Raw genomic sequence first — 24,947 nt, forward strand, 5'->3', positions numbered from 1 at the left:
TTTTATTTTAAAGGTGGAGTAGCAACCATATTGTACCTCCACTGAAAAGTGTACTTTCTATTCCTTGATTGAGGTTGGGGTACCAATGTTCTATTGTGTCTTCTTATCTAAACCTATTCTTATTAAAGAATCAGATCAAGTTATGTATACTAAGGTGTAAAGATTAAAAGAATATCATAAAGTACACATTTATTGAACTAAATTGTTAAAATTTAACAATGGTAACTATTATGACTAACAGTGGTCCAGGCACTGTGATAAACACTTTTTATAATGTTTTTTTGACACAACTATTCCACCAAGTGTATATGTAGAAGATCCTTGCTAGCCAGGCATTGATAATGTTACTACTGGTAGTTGTAAGGTTTCTTGAGAAGCAAACATAATCAAAGTGCAAAATTATTCACTAATAAGCTACATAAAATTAATGCCCACTTAATTATTCCATCATGGTAAATACTACTTTCCCTCTCTTTCCATTATATCCTAATCATAATCCAGTGTTTTAATGCAGACATATTCAAGTTCATCACAATATAAAATTGTAAATTTTACAAAACACGCAAAATTTTATGAAATGGATAAAAATGATACTGGAAATTACCTGTGACACCAATGACAAATGGGAATCATGCAGAGACACACCAGTTAGTACTTGAATAGAGAACATTGACCAGAATGATGAAGACAGAGTCCTTCAGAAAACTGATGAAGCCCTTGTATATTTTTCCAGAAAGGACCCTATTAATTAGTATGCAAACAAAATAAAAAATAAAGTTTGGCATATAATATTATGTTGTTATACAATTTTTCAGGAAAAATTACACATACAAGAAAAATCAAATCAATCTTTGTTCTGAGAAGTAATGCATAGTTCTAATTATAAATAAAATTTTGTTAAATGTAAGATAAATACTTTATATAATTTTGATTATTTTTTCAAGCTTTTGTCCCAATCAAACGTTTTATTCACAATTTACAATGTATTTTCAGTCCTCTTTTAAAGTACATTCACATAAGTAGACTTTTCTGGTGCTATTTACTCTTGGAAAATGAGAACTTCCTGCATTGTTGTCCCTATATTTAGATGAGGAAACTGAATTCCAGGGAAATATAATAGCTTGCTCTAACAGTCAGGGTCCAGCCAGGGGACAAAAACCACACTAGTTTTTTGTGGGTTTTTTTGTTGTTGTTGTTGTTTGTTTTAATAGAACTTTATTGGAGTATAATTGCTTCACAGTACTGTGTTAGTTTCTGTTGTACAACAAAGTGAATCGGTCATATGCATACATATAGCCCCATATCCCCTCCCTCTTGAGCCTCCCTCCCACCCTCCCTATCCCACCTCTCCAGGTCGTTGTCACAAAGCACTGAGCTGATCTCCCTGTGCTATGCAGCAGCTTCCCACTAGCTACCTATTTTACACCTGGTAGTGTATATATGTCGATGCTACTCTCACTTCGCCCCCAGCTTCCCCCTCCCCTCCACCGTGTCCTCAAGTCCGCTCTCTATGTCTACGTCTTTATTCCTGCCCTGCCACTAGCTTTATCTGTACCATTTTCTTTTCAAACCACACTAGTTTTTTGAGCAAAGACAATTTAAGAAATAGTTAACTAAGTATAAAGATTGTTAACTTGCTAACTGAAAAATAAAAGGAGAATACTAAGTTATCATGGAGTTAGCAAGTACAGGAAGCAATTACCACACCTAGGACTGGACAAACAAAGAGAGGAATTTGGGATTATTAAAACTAGAAACTTAGAGGAAGAGCTCCACAGCAGAGATTCTCAGACCTATGAAGAGGGGCACTGGTGACTGGGGGAAGGGGAAGCAGGTGGGATGAGGCTGGTTCTGTACATATCACAAAAATGACATATTTCATTCAAATGCTACAGTGGGAAAGAACTGCCGCTTCAAGGGTGTAGAAGCTTGCTGGGGAGAACTATGGGACTCAAAGGAACAGGAAATCAACATGAAACCAACAGAGATTAAGCAAGGAGTATATCTCTTATTTCTCCTCCAGTCTTGCAGTCTCCCAATCATACCCCGTATTGGCAGAGATGAGCACATAACCAAGCTGGCACAACAGAAATGTGATTTGTGGAGTCCTGGCACCAGCATCACAAAGGGTAGAGAAGGGTGGTTTGAAGCTGAGAGATAATAGTTTAATAACTGGCACAGTCCAGCTTTTTAGCTACTCAGCATCCAGATACACTCTCCTACACGTATTTGAACTTCTATACAATAAAAACAACTCTGTGTTTCCAGCACTAACATGATGAAACTACCCTTCATAAAATCAAAGACCTTCTCAGATTCCCACCCCAAACGAGGGAACAAGAAGTAACAACAGCCATTGCATCCAACTTTGGGAGATAGTTACACTATTCATCTCTGGCACAATTGCCTAAGCGAGTACTGCTGGTGATGGTGGAATCAGGGTCTGAAACCCAAACTGTCTCAGAATCTACAGCTTTTTCCAAGGCACCAAACTATCTCTCAATGCTAAACTCTATGTCAGAGCAGTATAGACATTGCTGCAGTGTAATGTGAGGTGGTTACACCTAAACAACATAAAAAGCTATGACTGATTTAAAAAAACAATAAGCAAAATAAGCAGAATAATCCAATTCTGACTGGAGTCTTCTATTAGCAGATCTGGTAACAGATTTTGAAAAGTAAACATCATAACAAATTGGTCTTACCTTATCGAAAGAGTTAGAATAATCCTCACTCCTACAGTTCTTTATCACATTACCCAAATATTTAATCTAGTTATTACTTCTGACAGTTCTTTTTTTTTTTTACATCTTCATTGGAATATAATTGCTTTACAATGTTGTGTTAGTTTCTGCTGTACAACAAAAGGAATCAGCTATATGTATACATATGTCCCCATATTCCCTCCCTCTTGCATCTCCCTCCCGCCCTCCCTATCCCACCCCTCTAGGTGGACACAAAGCAGTGAGCTGAGCTCCCTGTGCTATGCGGCTGCTTCACACTAGCTATCTATTTTACATTTGGTAGTGTATATTTGTCCATGCCACTCTCTCACTTCGTCCCAGCTTACCCTTCCCCCTCCCTGTGTCCTCAAGTCCATTCTCTAGTAGGTCTGTGTTTTTATCCCCGTCTTGCCCCTAGGTTCATCAGAACCATTTTTTTAGGTTCCATATATATGTGTTAGCATATGGTATTTGTTTTTCTCTTTCTGACTTACTTCACTCTGTATGACAGACTCTAGGTCCATCCACCTTACTACAAGTGGGAATGTAAATTGATACAGCCACTATGGAGAACAGAATGGGGGTTCCTTAAAAAGCTAAAAATAGAACTACCATATGACCCAGCAATCCCACTACTGGGCATATTCCCTGAGAAAACCATAATTCAAAAAGAGTCATGTACCACAATGTTCATTGCAGCACTATTTGCAATAGCCAGGACGTGGAAGCAACCTAAGTGTCCATTGACAGATGAATGGATAAAGAAGTTGTGCCACCTATATACAATGGAATATAACAGTTCATTTTGATCTTGTCTGCTAAATTAGCCATAATATTGGAAAGCAAGAGAGCTAGAGCAAGTGAGCAAGAGAGAGAAGGTCAGATGCATTTTTGGAATATTCACACGCAGGAGAGACAGATTAGTATATGGCTTCTGTTGTTCAGCACCTGGACAATACATTTGTTGTTGGAATACTTCTGAAGAAATTTAAAAATTTTATGTTTCCTATATCATAATAAAAAACATTATGGCCTGCTGCTCCTGGTGAGATTTTCCACCTACAGCCAGCTGTGTGCAAATGATGGATTTTTAACTCATACTGTTCAGCCTATTTTTCTTTTTACTTGTAAGCAGATGAGAAACACAAAAATCACAACTCATGAAAAATTGTTTTTTTTTTTTTTCTGGAGATGAAAAAGTGTATAAATTTTCTCTAGCCATCCGGAAATACAGTAAGAGGATAGTATGTGTTGGAAAGTTAGACTTATGTTTTATAAGGTATAATACTCTAATTATTTCACTAAAAGTAAGGTTTAAAGGCTAAGATAAATGTTTGAGGAAGGTGAGGAAAAGAGCATAAAGAATGGAGAATAAAGGTGGAGTTAAAGTCGCTGTGTCTAATTGTTTTGTCGTAATAAACATTTACGAAGTCCTATATCAGTGGTGTGAGTTGTAGGGCTTTCTGTCCTTAGGTTTTCCTACTTGGGATTATTATCAGTGTTAAGGGAATCTCACCTCATATTTTCTTTTAAGAATGTTTCTCTGCAAGGACATGTTTTATTGTTTTTAGGCATTTCTAATTTATTTGAAAGAATTTGTCTGGCATTATGACAGCTTTAGCCACATGTTTATGTCTTTATTATGACTGTATAATTTTTACTGTCTTATCTTCTGTTATAATTAAGTAATATTTTAGGTTATGTTATATTTTTATCTTTCCTATCAAAAGTCCCTGTCACATAGTAAGTGCTCATTATATAAATTGTGAATGAATGAATGGTGAAGGATAGAATAGACAGCCTCTTTGAGAGAGGGACTGTTTTATTTATCCATGTATCCTCGAATTTCGCACAGTGTCTATCACATAGTAGGTGCTCAGTTAAATGAATGAAAATGAGGAGGAGATTTAAGGGATAATTATGAAGAAAAAGCCAGCATGATGCATTAGAAAGAATACTGATTTGGAACTCAGGCAGTTCTGGGTTTTAAGAAATAGTTCTACCAGACTATGTAATTTTAAATAAGTTGTTTTACATACTTGAACTTTAGCTTCTTTCTATTAATGACAAGAATATATTTTTCATAGGGTTGTTATGAGGGTTAAATGATAATGAATGTAAAATACCTAACAGCATTCTGTACAAAGTCGAGTTTTCCAAGGAGTTGGATGATGAAGGCCCTATAAACAGCTAAGAGACAGGAGTTCAACTGCCTTATTGGATAACTGAAGGAAAGGATGTGACTTTTAGTATGACAGGTTTCCTTACCATAGTCAAGCAGAGTCAATGGGCAAATTAGACTTTGGGAGGATTCTGGCAAGAAAAAAAGATTACAAAAAACTATATCATAATTCTTATATAATACCAATGCATTTTTATGATAATTCATTAGTTCCAATATTTTCTCTTCTATGACACTGCTGAAGAACCCTAATGAAATGATTATTGTTTGGGGATATTCCGATCCAGTTTTCATAATCATATGTATTTGCCTGGTGGCAAACATAGTGTGTATAATTTTTTGCATGTTTTTCCTTTAACACTCTCCTCTGTTATTAAACAGCCATAATGTTATTTTAATGATTATATAACATATGTGTAACATCACTTACCTATCCGTTCCTATATTGAAAATTTTTTATTATTTTTTCATAAATATAAACAATAATAATAGAGCATCTTTGTGCATTATTTCCTTGTAGTAAATAGGATTATTGGATCAAAGCATTTAAAAATTTTGTGGCTCTTGCCAAATGTCTTTCCAGAAAGGTTACCAACTTACCATATATGACAATATTTAAAAGGTTGTATATTCTTTTCTCTCCATAAGTGTACCATGTCTCTAGCCATGATATTTTGGGTTGTGCATTTCTCATCGGTACCTTCCAAAGTATTCTGCCTCTGTTTTGTGGCAGTAAATTCTTGGTATGAATTCTAGGCTTCATCTTGTTTTTCATATTTGTTTTGCAGGTCTCAGGCTAGTAACCTTATCACTCTTATTCCTTTACATAAAGTGTTCAGTTTGAACAGTACCTCATATCTGAGTTATTCTACCTTAAAAACTCATCTAGAGGTTTTAAATTTCCTACCCAACAATACAAAGATGACACCTTGAATTTTATAAATTGAGGTAGATCTTATTGGTTTAATTTTATTGTTTCTCTTTCTTTCTTTTTTTAAAATTTATTTATTTATTTTTGGCTGCATTGGATCTTCGTTGCTGCGCATGGGCTTTCTCTGGTTGTGGCGAGCGGGGGCTACTCTTCGTCGTGGTGTGCAGGCTTCTCATTGCCGTGGCTTCTCTTGTTGCAGAGCATGGGCTCTAGGCATGTGGGCTTCAGTAGTTGTGGCACGTGGGCTCAGCAGTTGTGGCTCGTGGGCTCTAGAGTGCAGGCTCAGTAGTTGTGGTGCACGGGCTTAGTTGCTCCGCGGCATGTGAGATCTCCCCAGACCAGGGTTCGAACCCGTGTTCCCTCCATTAGCAGCCAGATTCTTAACGACTGCACCACCAGGGAAGCCCGTTTCTCTTTCTAATGAAAAGATAGAGAACAGATCAATAGTACATAAGCAAAAATAAATATTTTTTCCAAGAAAGACATTAACAGGACTACATGAGGATTTCACCTGCCACCTGGACCTCATCAGCAACTTACTCTAATAAAAAATGAACCACAATCAGGTTAAAAAATCATGGTTTAGACTCTTCCACAGAGGAATGCAGGAAAAGTTAAATGTAAGCATTATTTTAGGTTATAAGTAGGTCAGGGATCTCTTAGAGATTGTGGGCAGAGAAAAGGAGTAAGCACCTCTTTAGTCGACTTTGAGGCCCTGGGAGAATGGTAAGAAATAAAACTTGGGAGGCCAGGATGAATAAGATTGGTAATGAATAACAGGGGTAAATGGTAAATATAAGGGTTACTGTCAGTCGTTAAGGGTAATAAATTCAGTCATCTCAAGTAAACATTGGCACAGAGTTCATGTATAGTGTGAGTTCCACTTAAGCTTAAATGATCCAAGCCAGGCTGAATGAATATAGAAACAAGGGAAGATGCAAGAGTGAGGAACAGATAATAAGAACAAGAGTAGGCAAGGACAAAGACCTGAAGGAATTCTGTTTCTAGAAGAGCTCATTATTTCAGTTGTCTTTTATTCTAATCAATATTTTGTAATGTTCCTGCCCCAAGGCCATTAAGATACTACACAGTTTCCAACATATTATAGGTTCTTATTTTATGTAATTTAAGACTTGGTTCCCCCAGCCTAAATAAAACCATTCATAGGGACAAAATAAAAATTTCCATTGACAGATGAGTCTTAAATACAGTAGCACCGGAGATTGTTAAATTAGTAGTCTAAAAATAAATTTGAAAAGGATTACTAAAAATTTGAGTTGGCAATCGTGATCATTTAGAACTTATTTTAGTAAGGTAATTTTGTTCTTGACGGCTTTGCTGTGTAATTGTTTACGCTGGTTATTCATGTTTGATAAAATATATTAATTTGGAAAATGATGATTGGGGAATTAAATGACTCATCTAAGAGACTTTTTATAAATCCAAATCACTGTTTTATGATCATTGAAACAGCACTAATAATTATGTGTATACATATTTTACATGTGCAGATTAGGACTTCAACTTTACTGACCAGTAATTTAGCAGAATATAAAACTAAGTGTAGTCCTAATCTAAAAGATTAAATACATTGAAAAAAAGCAATTCCAGGGCAAGTGATCTAAAAGAGTTTGTCTCTATTGCTTCCCCCAAGTCACTGGAGGGACTCCAACATTTCCGTGGTAGACCATGAGGATTAGAAGTCCTAAATTCTGACATTAGCTTGTCAAGTAATCTTAGACTTCTGTTTTCTCATCTTTTAAATGTAAGAAGTAACATGTGCCATCGCTATTCCACAGTGTTATTATGATTAGCAAATGAATAATGGATGTAAAAACACTTCGACAATTTTAAAGTAGTATATTTCTGCAGGGTATTATTGTTTCCGAAATCTAGCACACTAATATACTTGATACAAGTTACCATGCCACAGGATAATACATTCAGATATCAAGGAAAACACAAATCATTTAATGCAAAAGATACAAAGATCCCATAAGAAATTATTTTAAAATCATGAAAAAATGCGTAATTTGATATTAGTGTCAAGACAAAGATGGAAAATGACAACTGAATTACTTGTATGAGAGAAAACATCTAATTCATAGAATGAGCAGAGAGATACATTTCAAAAATTCATGTTCACATTATTTTGTTAAAAGCACACTATAAATTTCATTTCACAGATTTTAGTATTCCTGGTAAAAAATGTGCATTTTAACAATACTAAAGCACCTTTTATTTTATTTTAGGACAGCCTTTACAATTCCGTTAAGATCATCTTAACCACATGAAACATACTGACATTAGCCTAACACTAACCGAATTTGCACTGTATAATCTAGACTAATGAGAATTCTAGCTAGACTAAGAGTTTTAAAAGAAAAAAGAAAAGTGGGTGATTGCTATCTTTAATGAAAAAAGGGTGATCTAATTTTAGTTTCAGTATGTGGGAACAATTTAACTCGAGGAAAAGTTATCAAAATTAAAGAAGGCTATTCACATTTATTTGTGAATATTTAATTGGTGCACAGAGAACTGGCACAATTTCAAGCTGTTAATCACAGATTTCTAAATGCATATTAGCTAATGGATGTATAAAATTATGCTTATCTTGTCTTAGATAAATGCCTAATTAAAAATCCTTTGAGGGGAAAAAAATCTTCACATCACACACACAAAAAAGAAAAGAACATTATGTAAAGCTGTATATAACTTTAGAGAGAGAACTTAAGACTTTTTTCACACTAGAGTACTTTGCTGGATATTTAATATCCGAAGTTTTCAGACCAGATGAATTTTGTTTATTCAGATTTATATGTGAGCCTACTAAAGCATGAGGCGATTAAATACATTTCTCATACAGTGACTTGTTTCATTTTCAGTAGTAATCATAAGCATGAGTCACACTTCAGGATACTCGAGGACTTAGGTTAGTTAAAATGAAATGCTTAAAAGTACTTCTATTCAAAGCTACACTACATGTTCAAATCTTAACTGAGCTATATAAAGATAAACTTAGAAAAAATAAGGGTGCTATAGCACTTATATTTGACACTTTGTTTAGGTGGGCTTAAAGGGAGGATAACTACAATTGCTTCTTGATTGGCATAGACAAGAATTTTTTTTAATCCAGTACATCTGTTCTATATCCCATTACATCCTACAAGCTCCGGTCTTAATAATATGGAACACCCAGTTCCATCAAAGCTACCAAAAGTTTGTTAGATCTGCCTTTGTAGAAATATATACGCCCCATTTTAAGGAAACTTAGAGTACACAAATCCAGTTTTAAAACAGATAACTTAGGGGTGGTTATTTTGTAAAGAGAACTGCCTTATTACAAAAGATTCACTACAGCTTTAAAATCATCCCATTTCCTTGCTTATTGCATTTAAATGCTTTATATTAGGTAAAATTCACTTCCATACAATATTTAGGAAGACATTTATGGGGTAAAGCAAGTTACCCATGCATTTACTTAGACTATAAATATAAGAGCTATGAAGGACAAACACATATAGATACTCCATCTCCTTCTGTAAAGACACAATTTTTTTTTAAGTGTGTAAATTGAATGCACTTAATTTAACTGAGGTTCTGCTACTAGATGACTACTGAAATACTAGAACAATCTCTAAAGAAACATGAAAAGTCAAATCACTCAATGTCCTGGCAACGTTCTATTTCTTAACTTGAGTAGTAGCTACATGGGTGTTAACTAATGTGATAATTCATTGAACTGTACAATATTTTGTGTCTTTTTCCATAAGTCTCATACTTCATTTTTAAAAATGAGTCAACTTACTAAGATTGTAATTGTATACATTTAAATTTATCATTATGAGACCCTTTCAGGACCTGTTCCTCAATTTTAACATGCAGAAATTAGTCCTTCAAAAATATAAGCAAAAAATAATCTTGTTTTTATAGAATGGGTCAGGAATATTCATTAGGCTAAATGATTTTCCATATAAACAAGAATTGCAGTTTTCTGCCAAGAAAATGTACTCTAAATGTTGGAAAGAAACTTAAGGATTCTTATATTTCCCTGTGGGCTGAATTTAGGTCAGTAGAAGCGGGGAGGCTGGAACGGAGGAGGAGATGAAGTTGAGAAGTAAACTTAACTTCATGGGAAGAGAAAATCAAAGGAGATTTTCCCCGAAACCATAATTTGGGTGAGGACAGAAAGATAGTTGGTGAGATTATTAAATAAAAAACTCAGAATTTAGTGGCATCTTATGTACTAGAGTATTTCGGAATCAATGAAGTGCAGCGAGACACCGAGTGTTGTGATTTGTCACTTCCAATTCAGAAAACCAATATTTTGCTCACTTTAGTTATAAGAAACTGTGAATTTGATGTATTTTACTCTGCTTACAATTACGAGATATTTTTTTCCCTCTAAGAGCAAACGGGAAAGTCATTTGAATTCAAATGACCTGTGTTTTTTAAAACCCTAGTTGCTTTCCTGACCAACTGTGAGATCTTCTTAAAGATCCTAATGTCTCCAAGCCTGTAAAACCAGAATCATAGTGCCTAGGTTGCATGCAAAAGTACTTGATAAACATTAGCTTTTGAACAACTGTTATCTGATTATTTCTTTTTGAAGAGAGAATGGGAAGACTTCCGTTGCTGGCTGAGGTGAAATACGCTTGCTACAACTTAACTCTCCAGTTGATTACAACTGAAAACCATGGATAAAATATGAAAAACAAAGATATGAGATCTCCGAGATGTAAATAATAGAGACATTGGGGAGGGAAGTCAAACTCTGTAGAAAGACCAGGGATAATTTTCTTATTTAGCTTCTTTTTTTTCTTTACCTGCGGGCTTTTATCAGAACACAAAACCATCTTGGGGAATTGTGCGGCGGGCACAGGCAGCCAAAACTTCAAGATGAATCTCTCCTTCTGACCACAATGCCAGGAAGAAGGAACCCATCAAGCCACAGAGCAGGGGGAGAATTCCAATTTTTTCTTTTTTCTCTCCTACCCATCCTGAGGCCAGCATCAGCTGCCGAACTGCACTGCTGCAACAGAAGCAGAGGTATCTAAAACTCCAAGAGGAAACCCATCTCTCTGGGTAAAGGGACCAGGAAGAGGAGGCTCTGTTCTGCAAAGAGTGCCAGTTATCCTGTGATTGCTTTTTTTCTCTCTATTCTCTTGCTGCTTCTCCCTGAAAGCAGACGCATTCACATTGAACTGCGGACCTGTGCAGGTGGCTACAACTCTGAGAGAACTCCATTTATTCAGCCAGAGGAACAAAGGGCCCCTGGGACACTTGGAGTGTGGGGAGTTCACAGAGTTGGAAAAGTGGATCCCCTAATCCTTTGTACGAACCAACACAAATCCCAGGCTCAGCCTCAAGCTGCAGGTGTGTGGAACACACCCAAAGAAGCATAGTAAAGACTTTGCCATCGGGTATATAATGTAAACCACCACCCAAGTCCCAGATTAACCCTACCAGTGGCTTATATGGGGGTTAGACCCAAAGAGCATGGCAAAGGGCATTGGTATCACCACCTGCACAAAGAAAGACAGTGCTTGTGGTATAAACTTAACTTGGTCGAATGTTTGCTAAAACAAAAGCAAATAAAATTTCTCCAGAGGAATTTAACAGCAACCAGAGTCCCACAACACAAAATTTAAAATACCCATGAAAAAATTTTTTAAATACTAGAATTTAAAAAAAAGGGAAATATGACTAATTCTGAAGGGAAAAAACACAGAAACCAATAAACAGATGCCAATGCCAATATGTTGGAATTACCAGACAAAATCTTTAAAGCAGCTAATATAATTATCCTCTATGAGGTAAATACCTTGAAATTAAGTCAAGATAGAAGGTCTTAGCAGAAAACAGAAATTATAAAAATGAACCAACTGGAAATTTTAGAACTGAAAGACGTGATACCTGAAATAAAAATATTAGCTGGATGAGCTCATTATCAGAATGGTGTTGATAGAGCAGTAAATCAAACATAGATCAAGAGAAAGTATCCAATTTGAAGAACAGAAATAAAAGATTGAAACAAATGAACGGATCCTCTAAATAATATCAGATACTCTAGCATTTATGTCATTGACGTCCCTGAAAGAGGGAGAAAAATATTGATGCAGAAATAATGTCTGAAAATTTCTCAAATTTAGCGAAAGACAAAACTTTACAGGTTTTACTCAGTGAACTGCAAAAGAATAAAATGTTTTTAAAATGCCAAGGCACACCATAATCAAATGACTGAAAACAATAACTTAAAGGCCAGGAGGAGAGATATTGAAGCATACTATTGTAATGTTCTTACACTATAGATAAAGCGATATAAAAGTAGACATCTGTTTCTCGTAACTGTGATATTCTGACATTCTATTAAAATTATGTAGGTATAAAGACACAGCACAGCTTGAGTCTATGTGGGAATCAGAAATATATGGTGAAAAAAAATGAAGCGAACTTGACAAAATCTACTGGCATGACAACTGCAAAGCTTTCTGGGAGAGACCTTACGTAAGGCAAGAAAGAGTCCAGCATGAAATTGACATTGTGCTAAAACCTTGGCTATTGTTAGGAAGAGCAATTCCAAGTGCAGTGTAGTGTTTCATCCCATGTTCTAGCCCTCATTCATTGTTTAAGCAAATATTTAATGAACAATATGATGAATGAAAGAGATAGTTTCTTCCCTCATGATGCTTTTGGTCTACTTTGGATCGTGTCAGAGTCCTCTACAAGGATTATAATTAAAACTTGAAATTGCTGTCTGCTAAAATCTCTGTTTAAAAAAAAGAGATATAGTACCTACCTTCATAGAACTTACAGTCTACTCCTAACAAAAGATGACATATGAGGCTGGGGGAAGTTTTCTCCCATACATCACCACAAAATAGTAGTTAACGTTGGCATGCTGAGAATGCCAATAAATTGGTAATGACTCTAGCGGAAGCTGGTTCCTGATGGAGCAGTGGCAGAGTTAATAAGATACTGGAGAAGCAGTGAGAAGCAGCAGGAGTCTGTTTTGCCCAGTAAGAAGTAATGAAGCTAGCAGAGACTTCTGAGTCTGTCAGTCCAGCAGGATCAGACGATTTTTTTTCTGTAACTACATGTGAGGCATTTCCCCAGGATTCCCAGAAATACTTAAGGGACTCTACAGAAAGAAGGCTGAGATCTTGTAAGCAGGTGTGGACAAGAGCCAGTGGAATGTGAATGCTTACCTAATATGTGACCTCATCTATTCTCAGAAACTGGTGAGGCCTGTGAAAAGTCAAACTACTTTTAAATGTCTGTGAGTATGTCTGATTTTTGCATGTATTTGATTTCAGAGCAGGCATCAGACACAATCAATTCCAGATGCAAGTCAATCCTATATTATATAAGTTAAAAGTTATTATCTTTCATCATAGAAATATAAACATAATACTGACCTGTTAGTTCTTCTCTCTATCATTAATTGAATTTGTCTATATTAGTTGGGCATACACATATGCTTAGAGTGTCGTAACTTTTTCCTACAGTCTCCTAACTGATTCTTTCTCTTCTGATATCTCAAAGATTTTGGATGAGAGGTCACTATGGAATGAATCTCTATGTGGCTTCATTAATGACATGAAAACATAGTTGGGATTTCTATCAAGATGTGGGACTTGGCTTTAGCAATAATATGAATAAGGAAATCATAGATTGGAGCCAGCACTCTAAGATAACTCTCAGTTCTGTTTCCCAAGGCCAGACACCAAATACATTTTCTGGTTGTGATTTAAAGCAGTAGTTGTCAAATTTTGTTGTTTTTTTTGTTTTTGCTGTATCTCACAGGATGGATAAAAATTGCATACTCAACACATTCCCATAAATGGATTCTAATTTCAGTTATGGACAATGAAATACATAAAATTGTATGTATTTCAGTCATGTATTCTCCCTAGTATATTCTATCCCTTTCTCTTCCACTCAAAAAAGGATAAAAGAATATACACTAAAGAGGATAACATAACCATAAGATTGAATACTATATAAGGTAAAATATTTGTAAACTTTATATTTTAACTTTGCTCAGTTACAGATTACTTGTAACACACAACTATGTCATGATATAGAGGTTGAGACATGCTAACTTAAATTATATGTCCTACTTCTTCTAGCTATTACAGGGAACAGCAACACAAAAACCTGGCATTCAGTAGCACCTTACCTGAGAAATTCACACAACTCATGAGACTAAGTTATAGAATTTAAACATAGCTAGTTATTAAAGAGATATTAATACCAGTCTATCAGGAAAGAAGTAATTTTCATTTATCTTATAAAGTACAACTCAAATTAAAACTAACTTATCTCCTATTAATATGTAGGAAATAAAGTTCCGTTTGTATTATCAATCAGCTGTGCTTTTAAGTTTTCCCTTGCACAATTTGTAGTCTAAACTTCCATTGTTATCCTACAATGCAAATAAATTATTAGCTTTTTTGACATATAATACATATTCATAAAAGTGCCTAAATCATACATGTACAGTTCAACTAATGATCACAAAGTGAGCCTGGTCATGCTATTATCATCCAAATTAAGAAATAGAACATTATCAGCGTCTCATTCCTTCATACCCTCTCCCAATCATCATCCTTCGGTCCTATAAAAATTTAAAATATCGCATCACTTCTTTGAATAAGATCTGAATTTCATGAAAGGAAGCTATTTCTAAAAAGCCATGTCAGCTCTGTGCTTCGTGTCCAGCTAGAGGGGTGGGATAGGGAGGGTGGGAGGGAGACGCAAGAGGGAGGAGATATGGGAATATATATATGTATAGCTGATTCACTTTGTTATACAGCAGAAACTAACACACCATTGTAAAGCAATTATACTCCAATAAAGAGGTAAAAAAAAAAAGTCATGTATTGCACTTCATAAACCACGAATCAAAGTCCAAAAATCATTTATTATTGAATTTACAGAACCCTAACATACCCATTCTGCAATTGTTCCTTACCAAAAAACTTTATTTCTTCTGAATACCAAGCTTCCAAACTTCTCACCTTCAAAGTTTTGCTTATCCTTCTTGGGGACAAAGTGCCAACTAAGTTTACGCACTCACTTGAAGATCTTTTCTACTTTGAGAGACAAGGGAAAAAAAAAACATAGGCATAGATAACTATTCAGTTTCCTCATAATATGCTTTATTTTTAACCTCTCTTGGAGAAGGATGAGACAGCTCTAAATTGGTGAGGTTAGGACAGCTTGGAGGAACGATGCTAATGAATCCAACACCTCAAATATCAACAGTCAGTATTTTCTTTTATCCCCTAGAGCCCATTGTCCTCTGTATTCAGGAAAACTGCATGACCAAAAATGTTGAAAGGATTAATAGGAAAAAAATTTAGATAAATCAATCACAACCCACAATTGACATTGCAGCTAAACTTGCAAGGCTGCCAGAAAAATTTTCCATACAGAGTGCTGTGCCACTGGCCATTATTTTGTTCTCAGTGTTTTCATCTTGTTCTCAGTACAGCTCTGACTGGTGGCATTTGAGGAAAATGCCAACTTCTTCCTTTCCTCCTTCCCTGACATGTATACTGGATACTCACCAGACACTCACTGAATTATGTGGCCCCTCTCGGAAATGTTGAAGTCCCCAGAGCGCTATTAACCATGATCTACTGAGGCTCTTGTCGGAATTAGACAAAAAGTAAAATTATAGTGGTGTGCTAGTGCCATTCTAGTTAAAAGTCTGTCATCTTTGCCATTATAAACGTCTATTTCCTACACTTTATAACTCAACCGACAGAATTTGCCTTGCAGTCAATAGAGTAGCTGAGAAAGTGTCAGTCTTTCAAAGATTTTTTTTTTAACCTGATAGACACTTAATAAAATCTTTTTGGCTATTATGCTACAGTGAAAGATTTTGTGTGTGTGTGTGTGTGTGTGTGTGTGTGTGTGTGTGTGTTTAGGGAGAGTTGTGATGTGATCTTATAGGACTTGGTTTGAAGGGGAAGATAATAATGAGTTATGTTTAAAAACATGAAAGTTTAGGAAACAAAGGAGAAAAGACAGAGAAAAATCATGATCTAAGTCAGAGTTATAGCTTTATAATCATTGTCACATTTCTTTGCTTGCCTTTTACCAACAGTCCTCATTTCTAGTCCCAGATCATCTAGTTATGATTACTATATTTTCTAAACTTAATATTGTTATTTGGGTTAGAAAAAAGAAATAGAATTCTAATTTGACTACATTCTGAATGGTAGTGAATTTCCTGCAAGTTCTATTAAATACCTCTTTGCTTATGTGGTCATAATCTTTGTATTTTCTTTTTTTTTTTTTTTGACTATACTCTGTGAGTTGAAAACCTGTTGTCTACAAATCATGAGCTACAACAGTCCTCGAAGATTTTTACAATGGGTTCGCTGCTTATGAAATAGGGTTTCTACTGCAGAGTCTCTCAGAAATCAAGATTAATGGCTATTAATTATGAGAGCCTACTTTTGTGCAAGCTGCTTGCTAAGCACTTATATTTTCAGCATCAAAATAATCCCTCAAGCTTGGTATTTTTTATTCTCATTTTGATGTTAAAATAAGCAAGGCTTAGAGAAATTAAGGACTGCACAAGGCTACACAGCTGGCAAGTATACATGAGTGGGGATTGGAATCAGATTCACAGTGGCTCCCATTCATGTAAGATTTCCTCCATGATACTTTGGAACCAAAGTTCAATTCACTTGGGAGGGAAGGAAAGCAACATTTGTTTGTTAAATACCTACTCTGTGCCAAGCAACTTTAAAGTATAATAGTAATTTTAATCCTTATGAAATTTGCAAATTAGATAGTATTAATTGTAATTCACAGATAAACTAAGGCTCAGGACAATTAACTGGGTTCATGAAATAATTAGCCTGAGGCATCTGATTGTAGACTTAAGTTTGGGTATGTCTAACTGAAAAACCAATGCTTTTTTCACTATAATACTAGACTTTGATTTCTTAAATGTAATGCTCTAATCACAAAAGAAGAGTGATTATAGGATTAAAGTCACATAGTCACCCTTCCATTCACTTTATGAATATTTACAAACACATATTCTATATATCAAGCACTGTGCTAGGCACCACGTTATTCCTAGGATGCTTGTTGGTTGCTTATTTACAGTTCCATTTTTGTACTCTCTTATGCTCTTCCCTTTCCACTCTGGCTTCTCTTTCAACTATGCGTAAAACAGTATTTCACAATGGGTGATTCATGGGTCACTTATTTTTAAAAAATGCTCGAAACAAAAGGTCCTATAGCCAGATAAGTTTGAGAAATGCTGCAAGGTATACCACATTCTTAGAGATTCACAATGAACATTAGCATACTAAAAACTTTGAACAATCTTTCAGGAATGAAATCTGTTTAAAACAGAAGATAACCCTGTAAAGCTATTTTTTCCCATGTAATACCTATTAGCATCCCATGAAATTAGTGATCCAGGCAGCATGCTTTAAGAAATGCTGGCCTAGCTCATTAAATTGTCCTGCTTATCCCAGAACTAGATTGCTTGCCCAACCCTTTGCAGTAATATGTAACTCATTTTTAATAATGTAATTTTTCAGGTATTTGTAATGTCTTCACTTTATAATGCCAGACGAGTTATTGAAAAAGAGATCAAATATGGGATCTGATTAATTCTATACATCTTTGGTCTTTCGTAACCATTGTTTTTCTTGAAGAACATGTAGATTATTCTGAAGAAGACACATTTAAATAATTTTATATATTATATATATATATATATACACACACACACAATGTTTTTTAAAAACTGAATAAACAGGCATACTAAGCTTAACGTTATTAAATTTAACATTAGTGATGTTGACCACTTTTTCATATACCTGTTGGTCATTTGTATTTCTTTTTTGGAAAAATGTCTATTCAAGTCCTTTGCCCATTTTTTAATCAGGATATTTGGGGTGTTTTGCTATGGAGTTGTATGAGTTCCTTATTCCACAATCAACAGGGAAATGCAAATCAAAACCATAATGAGATATCACCTCACATTTGTTAGGATGGCTATTATTAAAAAGCCAAGATAAAATGTGTTGTCAAGGATGTGGAGAAAAGGGAACACTTGTGCACTGTTGACGCTAATGTAAATTGGTGTGGCCACTATAGAAGACAATATGGAGGTTCCTCAAAAATTTAAAAATAGAGCTACCATATAATCCAGCAATCCCACTTCTGAGTACTTGTCTGAAGGAAATGAAGTCAATATCTTGAAGAGATATCTGCACTCTCATGTTTATTGCAGCACTGTTCACAACACCCAAGATATGGTAACAACCTAAGTGTCCACTGACAGATGAATGGATAAAGAAAATGTAATATATACATTATATATTAAGCCATAAGAAGTAAGGAAATCTTCAGAGAAAGATAAATACTGTTATGATCTCACTAATATGTGAAATCTAAAAAAGTCAAACTCATAGAAGCAGAGAGTAAAATGGTGGTTGCCAGTGGCTGAGGGTTGGGGGAAATGGAGAGATGCTAGTCAAAGGGTACACATTTTTGATTATAAGGTGTTGAATTCTGGGGATCTAATGTACAGCATGGTGAGTATAGTTAATTATACTGTATTTTATAATTGAAATTTGCTAAGAGCATAGATCTTGTGTTCTCACCACAAAAAAAAGGTAACTGTGTAAGATGATTGATGTGTTAATTAGCTTGATTGTAGTAATTATTTCACAATGCATATGTATATTAAATCATCATGTTGTACACCCTGAATATAAATAATTTTTATTTGTCAATTATATCTCAAAGCAGGAGAAAATATAAAATCAACCTATTAAATCACACCAAAATTTTGCTGAATATAGTTATTATTACAAAAAATTAAATGATATTGATTTTTGAGAAACAAACAACAATTATTATTTATATCTTTTGTTTTCATAAATGACACAAATGGCTGCTTAGGACAATTGTATTCCTGCTTTTACAAGTCAAAACCAATGCATCAGATACTTATCTTAATTCATGGCTAAAATAATGAACTCATACAATAAACTTAGTGAGAAATAGTTTCCTAATCTCCAAGTGAAACACTTTCTATAAGCTTTCTTCTACAATGATTAGAGACAATTAGCCTAACTCATTAGGTGAAAGGAAGTAACATATCTAATTATAGACTAAAATATGAACTATTTTTACACAATACCAAGGTAATCAGCTAATTCAGTGGTCTTGAGGGGTGGATAGGAAATGTGGATGTCTAACCAAGTTGTTTGATATTAGGCTGACATAACGAATGTTCTCACTTTTCCAATGAGTGTGTTGGCTTAATTTAGTATTAGTGTAAGTAAGATCAATGTATGTTGAAATATTAGTAAAGAACATAAAAATGAATCACAAGCAATATATAATATTAATATGTGTAATATCACGGCTATTAGCATACACTAATTGATATGTACCATTCAGATCTAGATGTTGCTTAACGTTATGCCTTGATCTATACTGGGAAACAGAACTAAGACTATATCTTGTAATTCTGGCTACAGAGGAAACTATTGTGTTTTTTGTTTGTTTTCTTTTGTTTTTACATACTTCCAGCCTGGCAAATGTATGCCAAATTCTCAGTACTTGAATACTTCTGAAATCGCTTCTTCTTTCAGCTTGTACTAAATGGGAGTTACTTCCATGAGGAAAAGTAATGTATACACTGACAGAATTCCGCTTTTGCCAGTGGGAGACCAAGAAGTAAAGAATGATGGTATAGAACTTAATTCAGAAAACTCCACATGTGAGATACATAAAGCTTTTAGAGTTTTTAAAATTTGGGGGTAAGCAAGGTTACAAGCAAGATAATTAGTTGTTTTAATTTTCCTGAGGAAATTCATAGAGCATATCTTCAAACAAATCTAACAAAGGTATTCATGATCAAGGAAACCTCTCATTTAAATCTTTCTACTTTGTCAAGCATATGCTTTTAAGAATCTTTTAAGCTGGGTATGTGTTAATGATTTTGAGAATTCTTAACAACTTCAAGTAAAGCTTTTAAGAGTGCCTTTGAAACACATATGGTTACTATAATATTCAGTGTTTTAAGTAAGCTACATATGCAGTTCATCCAATGACCTGAGAAAGATCTTTTTAAAAATAAATGATTTGCATGGAGAGTGCATTGTTAGCTACCCTACAGCTGAACTGTACATCATAAAATAATCTATTTGCCTATTTTTCATAAGGTAATATAATGAAGCCAGAGCAGGAAAGGGTACTAAGATTTGATTTAAAGTTCAGTCAGGAGCCAAGGTTGGGGATACAACTTATTGGTTATGGATGGGTAGAAACAATTGGCACTCAAAGCCAAGAGGGTAAATGTTAGGAATGGCAATAAGTAGGTAGAAATATTGCCAAAAGGAGCCACATAAAGGTGCGCAAACACACCTAAGGGAGTTAGCAATGATGGGGGTTCAGTGAATATTGCAGTTAATGATTGATTGGATCCCTGCCACATTTACCTTCCACCTTCAACTTTAAGCTCCACAATTTCTTGGGATCACAGCCTGTCTAGAGATAGCCCAAAATGAAACAGAGGTCACCAGGGCAGGAATGGTAGTCTTAGCACATTAGGGCCTCTGGGCTGAGAACCATAACTCACTACTATGTTAAGGACGTTGTATATGATGTCTACTGTCTCCTTAATCATCTCTGAAGCCACACTAGGCAACTATTGCATTATTATCCCATTCTGTAGAACAAGTAAACTGCTAGTAGGTGACATTTCACACTGACTCACCCATGAGGAGGTGGTATACTTTGGAGTGTCACATTCATGGATACTAGGCCCTCTTCTGCCACAAATCAGCCATGGGTGGTTTGATTTCTTAAAAAACTTTTCTGAAACTCAGATTCTTAATCTTCAAAATAGAGGTATATAATAAAGCCTACATCACAGAGTTATCCGGAGTACAGGAGATGATGTACATAACATGAAATATAGCACCTTGCTCATCATAAGTGCTCGATACATGTTAGATAGTGTCTTATGCCCTGAAAAATAATATATTTTATATTTTTACCAAAACTTGTATATACAGTATTATTTCTAAGCTTATTTCCATAAAATATAGCAACTTCAGTAGAGAACTACATAGTAGATTCTGTGAGCATATGTATATATTTAATTATAGATTATAGTTTCAATAAATGACTATTTTTTATAATTTTAGCATTAACCCAGCATGCTTTCCTTAGATAGTTCCTGTAGTCCTGTTGAAAAGCAGAGTAGCATACTGGTTAAAAGATGGCCCAGAGGTAGACTCTTGAATAACCTAAAATCTACTACTTACTAGCTGGCTGAGTTTAGACAGTTATTTAGACCTTATGTACTTTGATTTCCTCATTTTAACAAATGAGGATATTATTATTACTATTAAGTGAAATAATATGTATAATGCTCCTTGCTTATAGTAAGTGCTCAATAAGTAGTACCTATTGTTATCCTTCCTTCAACATAGGCCATCTGTATTAGTTTCCTATTGCTTCTGAAAAAAATTACCACAAATTGAGTGGTTAAAATAGCACAAGTTTACTTTCTTATGGCTCTGTAGTCTGACATGGGCTAAAATCAAGGCTTTGGCAAGGCTTTGTTCCTTTCTGGAGGTTCTATGGGAGAATCCTCTTCCAATTTTATCTATATTATTGGCAAATTCAGTTCATTGTGGTTAAAAGGCTGAAGATACTGTTTCCTCACTCCCTATCAGCTGAGGGCCATTTCTCCCTCCAGAGATCACTGGTATTCCTTGGCTTGTGGCTTCCTTCCTCCATCTTCAAGGTCAGCAGTAGTCGGTTGAGTCCCTCTCGTACTTTGGATCTCTCCTTCTATCCTTCCATTACATCTCTCTGATTGACTCCTTGGTCTCCCTTTTCTACTTATAAAGCCCAGTGTGACTACATTGGGCCCACATGTACAATCCAGGATAATCCCCCTATATTTAAAGTTTTTAGCCTAAATTCCATCTTCAAAGTTTCACTTGCCAGGTAACATAAAATATTCACAGATGGGGGGTTAAGATACGGACATATTTGGGGTGAGGGGGGTATTGTTCTGCCTATCACACCACAAGGCTACCTCTTCCAGTTCTCTCTGAAGAGTGTACTTACAATAATCAATTCAGAATTTTATGCACATGCAATCGGTGCTTAAAAATAAAACTTTTTGATTGTTTCAAAGAAGTAAAGGTGTGCCTCCGTTATTTAAGACAATGATAAAAAGTATTGATTCTTTACTTTGAACAATCATATAGTGAATATATAAATAGTGAGAGCTATTGACACATTGAGAGAATTCGTTTTCTTAAATTTATTTATACTTCTCAAAAAGTTACACGTAATGAAAGAATGGCTATAATCTACTATTAATTGGAAAAATAAGTCCAGTGTAATTGAAATAAAAACAATTTCTCTACACTATGAGCAAAAATTCTCTAAATCTGTAGTTGTGACATGAAGCTTATTTCATCTCTTTCATATTTAATTTTCTACCCAGCTCTACAAATCAAGCATTGATTATTGTAGGTGTAACTCTTAAAATGTATTTAAGATGAACTTAGAATAAATGTATAAAGTTTTGCAAATGAATAATTGATTTAATGACCAACTCCATTCAAGCATTTAGAAAGTAGCTATCATTTGTGAGGCTTTCTCTAAGTGATGGGAATTTAACAGTAAAACGGATAAGGCATGTCCTTCTCCCTGTAGAAACTTCCTCAGTATGGGGGGCAGATGAGTAAAGAGGTCATTGGATTCAATGTGTTATAGACGCTGGTAGAGCAGTAGGAGCACAGGGGGCTGACCCAGCTTCTCAGTGGGAGATCAGGAAATTTTAAATGGCAGAGGTGAAATATGCTGTTATAAACAGTAGTTAGATTTTTAGGCAGGCTCTTTACATAGGAGAAGTAAAATAACCAGGGCTAACTATATTTGTATTCAAATATTGGATAGTACATATTGATGTATGAGGCATGTATTAAAGAATGAATGTTCAGGATTTTGATGTTATTCCCTATTACTTGCAAGGAAGAGAAGTAGCACCATGCCCCGCAAAACCCACACACACATTATTCTCCTATGTATTGAGTAATAACGTCATTAAATTACTGAAGATAAAGTTGAAATTAAACTTTTGTATTTCAGGGATTCAGAGGGAAAAAGTATGTGCATATTTCTGTGGAATACACTGTGAAAACCGCAAGAACTCTACTTAGTACAAATTGAACTGTAGTTTTCAAAATATGTTAATGCAATAAAAACACCTGAGTAAACTCAAGAGCTTAAAAAGTAACGTTTTATCAGCAAGTCCTTGATTTATGGATAGAACTTGTTCAATTTTATCGGCACAGTTGCCTATTGCTTTTCTGCAACAACACTTAATTTTAAACTCCTCTTATAATAACTCAACACAGGAGTTTGTTTGCAAACATTTTTGTTGTTGCTGTTGTTTTGCAGAGGGTTAAAACTCTTTTACTGTCAATAGCTCCATTAGCTTAAAAATCAGATTGCTGTGGGATGGGAAGAAAAGACATTTTTTTTTAATGGAGCCTGGCTTCTTGGTCAATGATTGTATCAAATCATAACTTCAAGAGTGTATTCATTGGCTGAATGCAGTCATTTCTTGGCCAGGTTAATGTCTTGAAGTTATTCTTACAAAAGTGGCTGTATAAATTTCCATTCCATTTTAGTATTCTACATGAACATGAAAGCCTGATGCAAAGCCTAACTGGTAAAGCAAATCGTAATACTCTGCATATTATAGGGATTAAAACAAATTTGGCTGAAGGTTTTCAAGCATTAATTTTAAATATTTTTTGTGAATGTTATCTATAAAAGCATACTTTCCAAATCCCTCCTGGGTGATTATCAGTGAATTGTTTAAAATTTCCATTGCACTCTCCTTTCAGATCAGCTAACTGTCCATTCATTATTTTTTAGGCTGAGCCCCTGGCCAATATCACATTATAATTCAGTTAACTATCCCTGGCACATTTAGAGCCATACTTTCACTGCAGCTCAATGAAGCCTTCTTCTATATGTGATGACCAAGTTAGATTATTGTAATAAATGAACAATGGGATAGAATTAGCTGGTAATAGAACCAGTTATAAACACTAGCAAGGTCAAGTAGATAGTCAGGAATATTATTTGATTTTATGCTTTCATATATTTCTACAAACACACCGTTTTTGTCACTTTGTGTCATTTGTTGTTAGAGAAATGTCACTTCAAGAGCAGTATGGCTAAACCTAAGGACAATCTTTCATGCATCCATGCATGCATGCATCCATCCAAAGTTTGTTGAGCGCTTACTGTGCTTCAGACAGTGTGTTAAGGATGGGTGGATACAAAAGTATTAACAGATAGTCATGATTCAATCCAATAGTATTACAATGACAGGATGAACCACTTCTATGAAAATACAAAGGAAAAAATAAAATTATATTGGGTAATAAAATTATATTCAGCAGGAGGGACACATACACATTTGGAGAGATAAATTAGGCCATTTGGGAAGGGCCTGTTAATTGTACCAAAGAGTTTGAAATCAGGCAATAGAAAATAGGTATCTGCACTGAAAGTGGCAGTTAGATAGGGTTCCATTGCTAATGAATGCTAGCAGGATCCAAAATGACAATGCTTACAAACGTGTGGTTTATTGCAGAAGCATGATACAACATACAAACCACATTAAAGTTAATAAATGAATGACAATCAAAGATTGTCTCACAGTGTTTTGTCTGAAATGGCTGGACACAGGTTTCAACTATGCTCCCTTTTAAGACCCATTTTTGCTGTGTAATCAACCCCAGTGTCACAGACCCTGGGGTCCTCACTGAGACCAGGTGCAAGTCATCAATCTCAGTGTTAACAATAACCAATGCTGAAAATCAGAGACAAAGCTCCCTGAAACTCCTTGGACCCACAGTGACAAAAAAAAAAAAAAAAAAGAAATACATGCCTTGACCAGGGATCAGTGCCAGGCAAGTATTTCTTATTTCAATAATAAAGCCCAAGCCGATACTAAGCCTGCTGGTATTAACCTTCACAGCATAGTATTCAATGGAGAATTCTGGGCACA

Source organism: Monodon monoceros, unplaced genomic scaffold, assembly GCF_005190385.1.
Source record: "Monodon monoceros isolate NGI ecotype Baffin Bay Population unplaced genomic scaffold, NGI_Narwhal_1 Super_Scaffold_22, whole genome shotgun sequence".
Lineage (NCBI taxonomy): Eukaryota > Metazoa > Chordata > Mammalia > Artiodactyla > Monodontidae > Monodon > Monodon monoceros.